This window comes from Notamacropus eugenii, chromosome Y (genome assembly GCF_028372415.1).
Source record: "Notamacropus eugenii isolate mMacEug1 chromosome Y, mMacEug1.pri_v2, whole genome shotgun sequence".
NCBI classification, from domain to species: domain Eukaryota; kingdom Metazoa; phylum Chordata; class Mammalia; order Diprotodontia; family Macropodidae; genus Notamacropus; species Notamacropus eugenii.
In genome coordinates, this window is record NC_092880.1 from 13,013,478 (window position 1) to 13,022,773 (window position 9,296).

Sequence of the window (9,296 nt, forward strand, 5' to 3'; positions counted from 1 at the left end):
TCATGCCCCTCCCTTCCCTTATCCCCATCTCCTCTATTTTCTTGTAGGGCAAAATAGATTTCTATACCCCATCACCTGTATTTCTTATTTCCCAGTTGCATGTAAAAACAGTTTTTAACATTCCTTTTCAAAACTTTGAGTTCCAACTTTTCTCCCTTCCTCCCTCCCCACCCATCCCTACTGAGAAGACAAGCAATTCAATACAAGTTATACATGTGTAGTTATGCAAAAGACTTCCATAAAAGTCATGTTGTCAAAGACTATATTTCCCTCCATCCTATACTGCTCCCCATTTATTCTATTCTCTCTTTTGGCCTTGTCTCTCCCCAAAAGTGTTTACTTCTAATTACCCCCTCCTCCCATTTTCCCTCCCTTTTATCATCCCCATATACCTCACTTATCCCCTTCTCCCCTACTATCCTATAGTGTAAGATAGATTTTCATACCAAATTGAATGTGCATATTATTCCCTCCCCAAGCCAAATGTGATGAGAGAAAGCATCCTTTTTTCCCTCTTACCCCTCCTTTTCCCCCCTCCACTGAAAAAGCTTTTTCTTGCTTCTTTTATGAGATAATTTTCCCCACTCCATTATCTCCCTTTCTCCTCCCAATATATTCTTCTCTCTTCCCTTAATTTTATTTTTTTAGATATCATCTCTTCCTATTCAACACACCCTGTGCAATTTTCCTTGATAATTTCATGAAAGATGATGTCTAGGCTCTTTTTTTGATCATGGATTTCAGTTCCCATAATTTTTAAATTTTCTCTCCTGGATCTATTTTCCAGATCAGTTGTTTTTCCAATGAGATATTTCACATTGTCTGCTATTTTTTCTTTCCTTTGGTTTTGTTTTATAATTTCTTGATTTTTCATAAAGTCATTAACTTCCATCTACTCCATTCTAATCTTCAAGGAATTATTTTCTTCAGTGAGTTTTTGGATCTCTTTTTCCATCTAGCCAAGTCTGCTTTGTAGGGCATTTTTCTCCTCATTGACTTTTTGGATCTCTTCTGCCATTTGGGTTAGTCTATCTTTTAAAGTATCATTTTCTTTAGCATTTTTGGGGGTCTCCTTTAGCACGTAGTTGACTCATTTTTCATGATTTTCTTGCATCATTCTCATTTCTCTTCCGAATTTTTGCTCTTCTTCTCTTACTTGATTTTCAAAATTCTTTTTGAGTTCCTCCATGACCTGATACCAATTCATATTTTTCTTGGAGGCTTTGGATGGAGGAACTTTGACTTTGTTTTCTTCTGTTTGCATGTTTTGGTCTTCTTTGTCACCAAAGTCAGATTTTATAGTCTGATTCTTTTTTTAGGTTTTTGTTCATTTCCCCAGCCATTTACTTCACTCCTGAGCTCTTCGTCAAGGGTAGCTCTCTCCTTCCAGTGAGTGTGGGGGTGTACTGTCAGCTGCTGAATTCCCCCCACAATCTGTGGGCCTAGAGCTCCAGAAACAGTGGCAGCAGTTGCCTTTGCTGCTGCTGTGGCTGCCTCAGGTCCCTCCCTCAGCTGGTGCTGGGGCCAGACCACTCCACTGTCCTGCACTGGTCCCACAGGCTTTTCCCACTGACCTTCAATTTGTTCTCAACGTTTTGGGGTCATGAAGTCTGGAAATCACTATAGTCTCCACAAGTCCTGCTCAGGTCCTGTCTGTGTTGGCATGGGGCCCACGTTGGATTGTGCTTTGCTCCCAGTGTGTCAAGATAGACACTTCCTGGTGAACTTCCAGGCTGTCTTGGGCTGGAGATTTGCTTTGGTCCATCATTCTGTGGGTTTTGAAGCTCCAGAATTTGTTTAGAGCCATTTTTTTTCCAGATATTTGACTGGACTTCGGGGCAACGCTCTAGAAAGTCCATGCTGTTACTCTGCCATCTTCCATCTCTCTAATCTTTGCTTGCACTTTGCTGTTGATGGAGTTAAATGTTGCCTTCTTAGAGACAGACAAACTACCTTGCTGATAAAACCTGTGGAGTTCTCATTTTTTCGTTTAGTGGCTTCTGAATTTCCCCATTATTCTCATCAAACCAATCTTGATTTTGAGAGTGTTTTGTCCTGGAAGAGTAACTGTAGTATTATATACCAAAGCTCTGAAAGCTACCCCATCCTTTTCTGCTCCACTTTAATGAACTGTATTGGTTCATTTTCCCCTCCAAGTTAGCAATAAACATCCTCAGAAAAGCACTCTCATTTGTTGACATTAAGTGTTCTGGTTATTGTCTTGCCTTGGGGCTACAGCTTTTGTGGAGTAGGAATGTTTAGCTTGGAGAGGATAAGTCTATGACTGGTCCAGCAATCTGTACCACACATTGCCTTCATCAACATCTGGTCTGTCTCTTCTCCTTACAGTGACATAGTCTATTAAGTGTTTGCTTCAAGAGTGCCTTCATGTAGTTTTATTGCATTTTGGAAAATGAAAGGCTGTGTTGGTGAGGAGATCATGAGAAGAACGCTTCTTCAGTAGTAAGTGACCTTTGCTATTGTTGTTTCCAACTCCATTCTTCCCAAATACTCCCTGCCATGTCTGAAAATCTGTGCTTCCTCTGGTGTTAAAGTCACCCAGAATTATAAGCTTGTCCTCTTTTGGCATACTGATGATAGGAGTTATCAGGTCTTCATAAAATTTTTCTTTGACTTCATCAGGGTTTAAATTTGTGGGAGCTTATACAAGGATGATGGTGGCATGATGCTTTCCTGCAATCACATTATCATAAGCCTGTTACTTCTTCCTTTGGGAGGCATACAAAATTGTTGACTAGACTTGCTTTGATTGCAAAATCTAGACCAGCTTCAGGGTGCTCCCCATCACTGCTGCCACTCCAGAAAAATGTATATCCAGCTCCAACTTTGATAAGCTGGCCTTCATTTGCTGCTTCATGTGTTTTACTCAAGGCTGCTGTTTACATGAAATATTTACTGAGTACTCCCACAACAAAAGCTGTTGTCTTTCAGGTCTATTGAATTTCTTGTGGTCCAAAAGCATGAGCACATTCCATGTTCCAATGTGAATGAAAGCATCTTCACAAAAGTTTTTATATGTATTTTTAGTTTGTATTGACCAGAAGGTAGTGCCCTTGCCTGCCACCATAAGCATGGCAGCGTTGGGTTAGGCGAAGCACACGGTTTTTAGGGCACCTTTTTATACCCTTTGTCATGCCAGGAGGTAAGAAGTATAGTCCTTATAAAAGTCTGCTCAGACACCCAGGGGACTGCTGAATTCCACTGCTCCTTTATTCCAGTGAGAAGATAACCCTATAGCTTGAGTGACCTATGTGCAGGGTTGTTATTATAGCTCCCAGTGTATCTGCACCTGCTGTTTCATCACTTATATGTTACCATAGAACTCTGAGAAAGTTAAAAATGTTAAAATGATATGGGTGATGTCTTTTGCTTGTTCATAAATTGGATTTAAGTGAAGCAGAGTTGTGCAAAGTCATTGGACTCATTCTTTCAAAGTCATCGAAGTCCAGTGATGAGATAAAAATAAAGACAATTGGTGATGGCTCAGAACTTAGTGGATGCCCTTGGCATCTTCAGTGTTTAACCAAGCTCTAAGAGTTCCACAGCACTTCACACCACCTGCTTTTGTTGTCTTCATGGCTTCTTGGAGCAAACTGTTCATATCTGTCTATTCCTTGGGGGAAGTCTTTACATGTTTGAGGTAGACCCTCCCCTAATTCACTTGTGGATTTGAGGCCTGTCAGTTACACTCAACCTAGTTTAGCTCATATTACTAGATGTGGGGTGTGGTACCTGAACATGCTACTGCTCCTTGGCCCCACAGGTGAGAACTGAAAGGCAGGTGGACACCAAATTTAGGAAACATCCCTAAAAAAGGCTCAGCAGCCCTCAGCAGAAATACTAGTTTTCCCTGATGTGGGTACACCCCTGTCACAGAATAGACACTTAATACATGTTGACTGATTGATTAACTTCTAGCTGTGTGGCTGTGTGTCACAATTTTTTTTTTTTTGACAAAGTTCATTCATCTACAAAATAAAAATGATAATAAAGTCATTGTAAGGAAGGTATTTTGTAAACCTTAAGGACTTATATAAATGCAAACTATGATTTGCAAATGACTAGTTTCCAATTTAAGTGTTTGAGAAATAAATCTATGTATTTAGGATACCTTCTGGCACTATTTTACAGCTCATTCTATTCACGGAAGCAGATCATAATCCATCCATGCCTTCTCATTTTGTGAGGTTCCTCTAAGAATCTCCCCAACCCCTTCAATGTTCCTTCTTCTAGATAATTTTTCATTCCAAGGATGCCAGTGCAGTATTTGGTTTATCCATTTATGAAGGCTACATGACTGGCCCATTTCCTTTTCACATCATATATTTATTTCCTTAATGATCTCCCTTATACTACTTCTTGAACATGCATCTTAATTGTCACCATTCCTTTCTCCACTGAAACTTTAATTCCTAGAGTATTGTGATATTCTAAAACTTGTAATCGTACAGCATTTCCAGGAGAACATTTCTGTAGAAAAGTCAGATTTTTGCCCTAAGAAGCATCTTGGGATTATTAAATACACTGCAAAATTTCCCCAATGCAATAATTCACTCTGTCCTTTTCCTTCTAGTCAATTATAAGCTTAACTTATTGTCCATCTACAGAGTTTTGCCCAGTGAAATAACCATCTAAACATATACTGTAATGCATGTACATTCCCTAATGAGCCCTATAGAAACTCAGTCAATTATTAACAGATGGTCAGACACCAGTAACCTAATGGAAATAAGAGAAACCAAGGTATGTTCAACAAAGATGCCTCACCTGGGGTTTATGGCCAAAGGATGGCCAGTCTTCTAAAGATAGAAACTTAGAGACAGTTGTTGCTCTTGGTGGTTAATAGTGTGCCTTTAAATTTTCCTACCCCCAAATCCTCAAATGTTGTTAAATAGAAAGGCTGTTTCTTCTTATGTGTGTCAGAATAATCTGTAAATTAGTAGCTTACTGGGCCAAAGAAGAGTGTGTTAAGTACACAAGCTTTGGTCTGTTTTACTCCTAGAAGAATTTATGGCATGAAAACATGAAAGCTTAAGTAATCATAAAAGTATTGCTGGGTTTTGAAGCTGGTCAGAACACTTAGACTATCACATAGTTCATCAAATGCCCTCCCTTACATTTTAGTGGAAATATGCTCTTTATCACCTAGAGGCACAGGACACTTAATGTTAGTTTTCAGGAGAAGAAACTTGGATTAAGATGGGCAAAGAGGTTAAAAAAACAATAGAAGCATAAATGCCATTTAAAGGTATTACATCTGTGAACCATTCAGTCCTGAAATGTTGGAAAATTGACAATCCAAATAGTGCTTAATCTTATGTGTTTTCTTTTTTGTCTAGCTCTCCTGTTGTTGAGAGTCTCCTGAGATGAAATGCACACCCCCATCAGCAACATCCCCCAAACCACAACTCTAGGAGATTACACTTGTTAGAGGTCCACCTTGCTGCAGTTCAGCCCTCTGGGTTTTAAAATACAGGTGTCAGGACTCATCCAGGCAAGTTTACCCAAAGTTTACCCAACCACATACACAGGTGGTTAGATTAGAGTTTTTTGACTTGGGGAAAGCAGAAACAATGTTTTTTGAAAGAGTGGTAGAGACAATCTTCAAGCAGATTTGATGCCAGTATAAACAAACTCATGTTAAACAGGAAGCCAATGTAGCTCATTATTTTTACTTATTTAATGTAGTGTTTCTTAACCTCAACCTTTGTTAATTCCTATGGTATGTTTGACTCTCCAGCAGTTTTATCCTAGGTGTCTTCTTGAGTGGAAAGGCTACTGAGAGGGTGGGGAATAACCCAAATTCAAATACAAAAGCTCTACTAACAGAATAAAAGTGATTTTGTTTCCTTTCCTATCACTCAAAAGGCTCTGAATCACTCCAAGGGCCAAATAGATAGTATGGTTAATCTGATAGTTGGGTCGGTCTTTAGATTTGTTTCAGACACATCACCTTCTCTTTTTAGTGGTGATCAGTGTTGGTTTGAAGTTGGTAATACAGAGGAGTTTGCAGGTTTAAGTGGCCTTAGGTGGAAGTAGGTATCACTCTTGTCCTGTAAAAGTCTCAGGAGAGCAGCTCAGCTAAAGTCTAAATTCAGGGGGCAGATAGGTTTACTGATAACAGAATATTGCACCATAAAGAAATGATTAATAAGTGATCCTAGATCTTATCTTTCAGCTACTTCTCTGTCATTTGATAATCTCATTCATATAAATTCTGTTGGACCACACTGTTTTAGAAATGAACAAAGGCAAATCCCAAATAGCTTCTGCCCTGAGGAGCTTACATTCTATCTATGGGATATACTAGGTGCACAAGGGAGTATATAAAGTCATTTTCAGAGGGAGAGGTACTAAGAACTAGGGAGATCAGGCAAACTTTTTTCATAAGAAGTGACACCATAACTAAGCTTTGAAGGAAGCTAGGTATTCAAAGTGTGGCAGGAGTGGTAAGGGAGTGCATTTGAGTAATGAGGGAGAGACTATGTAAAGACAAGGTCATAGAAGAGGTCTCATTCAGGGTACTGTGAGTGGGCTAATTTAGCTAAAACATGGAGTGTGTAAAGGAATGAAATATGTAAAATAAATCTGGATGGGGAAGGGGAGAAGGGAAAGGGATAAACATTTATATAGTGCCTCCCAGGTACTAGGTACTGTGCTAATTGTTTTTTACAGATATTATTTCATTTAATTATTGGATAGTTGGAGAGGAGCCAGATTTTTATTTTTTTTAAACTTAAATTTATTTATTTTTTAGTTTTCAACATTCGTTTCCACAAGACTTTCAGTTCCAGATGTTCTCCCCATCTTTCCCCTTCACCTACCCCCAAATGGCTTGTATTCTGATTACCCCTGTCTCCAGTCTACCCTTCCTTTATCATCCCCACTCTCATCCCCTTCCCCTTTACTTTCCTGAAAAGCAAGATAGATTTCTATACCCCATTGCCTATATATCTTATTTTCCAGTTGCATGTAAAAACAATTTTTTAACATGTTTTTAAAACTTTGAGTTCCAAATTCTCTCCCTTCTTCCCTTCCTACCCATCCCTCTTGAAAATGCAAGCAATTCAATCTAGGTTATACACGTGTAGTTATCGTGTAGTTATGCACAACACCTCCATAATAGTCATGTTGTAAAAGACTAACTATATTTCCCTCCATCCTGTCCCACCCCCCAATTATTCTATTTTCTCTTTTGACCCTGTCCCTTTGCTAAAATGTTTTTCTGACTATCCCCTCTCACAATCTACCTTCCCATCTATCATCCCATTTCCCTTATCCCCTTTCCCCCTACTTTCCTGTAAGGTAAAATACTCTATTTATTGTGTATATTCCCTCCTTAAGCCAAATCCTATAAGAGTAAGGTTGACTCATTCCTTCTTACCTCCACACTCTTCCGCTCCATTGTAAAACCTTTTTCTTGCCTCTTTTCTGTGAGACAATTTACTCTATTCTATCTCTCCCTTTCTCCTTCTCCCAATATGTTCTTCTCTTACCCCTTAATATTATGTTTTAGATATAAGCCCCCCATATTCAACTTATCCTGTGCCATCTATCTTATCTATCTATCTATCTATCCATCCATCCATCTATCCATTTAGCATCTATCTATTTCCTCTAACGACCCTAATACTGAGAAAGGTCTCATGAGTTACAAATATCATCTTTCCATGGAGGAATATAAATAGTTCAACTTTAATAAGTCTCTTATGATTTCTTGTTTATGATCTCTTTCTTGTTTACCCTTTCATGCTTCTCTTGATTCTTGTATTTGAAAGTCAATTTTCTATTGAGCTCTGGTCTTTTCATCAAGAATGCTTGAAAGTCCTCTATTTCATTGAATATCCATTTCCCCCCTGAAGGGTTATACTTAGTTTAGTTGGGTAGATGATTCTGGGTCTTAATGCTAGCTCCTCTAACCTTCGGTATTTCGTATTCCAGGCCCTTTAGTTCCTTAATGTAGAAGCTTCTAGATCTTTTTTTTTTAATGCATTTTCAGCCCATGTTGCTTTATTGCTAAAAAACAGAAACAAACCCCCAAAGTTTTATACATAGTTGCAGAGTTTCCAACTTAGGTTTTTAAAAACAGTTCCTCTTTACACCATCAAAAGAATAAAATCTCTCTTTCAAACCCCCAAAGACGCATAGATATAATAGCAAGCTGCCTTTTCCAAGATTTCAGGTATGAAATTCTTAACAATGAGAAATTCTAACAATGTTACCTTGTAAAATATAATAACTGTGCAATAGAGTAGAGAGATTACAGTGCTGCATGTGCATACAGTAAGTAAACAATCTTTCCTGCACTAAAGAAAGTCAGCATAATATACAGAGTATGTGAAGTGAGCTCTTCAGTATTGGGTCTTTCTAATCTAATGCAAATTGTTTATTTTACACAGGAGAGTTGAACAATTTAAAAGCAGCTTCAGTTACTTAAAGATGGAAGATTACCATGCACTGCTTCAGTTTCTTTTATTTTGGATCTTCTCCCTACCATTGGAAAAAAGAAAACCCAACATCTCAACAATGGCGCAGCATGCATATGTTTTTGTTTTCCAGGGAAATCTCATTTAGAAGGAAGGCCTTCTGTTTATGAGCTTTCACTTCTGGAGAATAATTCTGAAAGTTTAAGAGTTTCTTGATAAATTTTAAGATAAAAAGAGTTGCATATACCAGTATTTACTACTCCCTTTTAGAGGAATGGGTTAACAAAGGCTGATGGTTACTGTATTCTTAAGCCAAAATCAATAAACACTTAATTTTCCAACTTGATTTCACAATAAATGGCTAAGAGGAAAACTGCAAAAAGGTGTGGGAATAAACTTGCTAAGTAAGCAGTTCAATTCGGGACCATATGAAAGTACTTTTATCCTTTAACTTGGAAGATGGAGTTTTCCAAACAATGTCAAGATAGATAAGCCCCAAAGTGAGGTTATGCCAATTTAAGAGGGAAAACCTTTGTGGGAAGAATGACAAGTTTACTGTCACCTCTTTAGTAGATGATTCTTATTTGCTATCATCACATATGCTTCTAGGGGTTACACCAAAAGCCCTAACATTCTGAAGTGTTACAATGAATAGAAGACTATGATTTTTTTTCTCCCTAAATAACAAGTTAATGGCAAATCTACTTAATGAAATGAGGATGTATAAATTCACCTTTAGGGGCAAGAGTTCTTTACAGAAAAGCTGCTAGATCTTGTGTTGTCCTGTTTGTATTTTTACAATACCCAAATTGTTTCTTTCTGGCTGCTTGCAGTATTTTCTCCTTGACC

The 9,296-nt window shown here is 38.2% G+C and overlaps 1 long non-coding RNA gene across 1 annotated transcript in view; it reads left to right on the forward strand.

Annotated features, from left to right (window-relative positions):
• The window catches only part of LOC140516648 (uncharacterized), a 155,087-nt gene extending 146,294 nt beyond the window's left edge, over positions 1–8,793 (forward strand). Inside the window, exons 8-9 of the long non-coding RNA XR_011971406.1 lie at positions 5,361–5,515; positions 8,421–8,793. This is a non-coding gene — a long non-coding RNA (uncharacterized lncRNA). The remainder of the gene's footprint in view (positions 1–5,360; positions 5,516–8,420) is intronic.
• Positions 8,794–9,296: the final 503 nt, after the last annotated feature.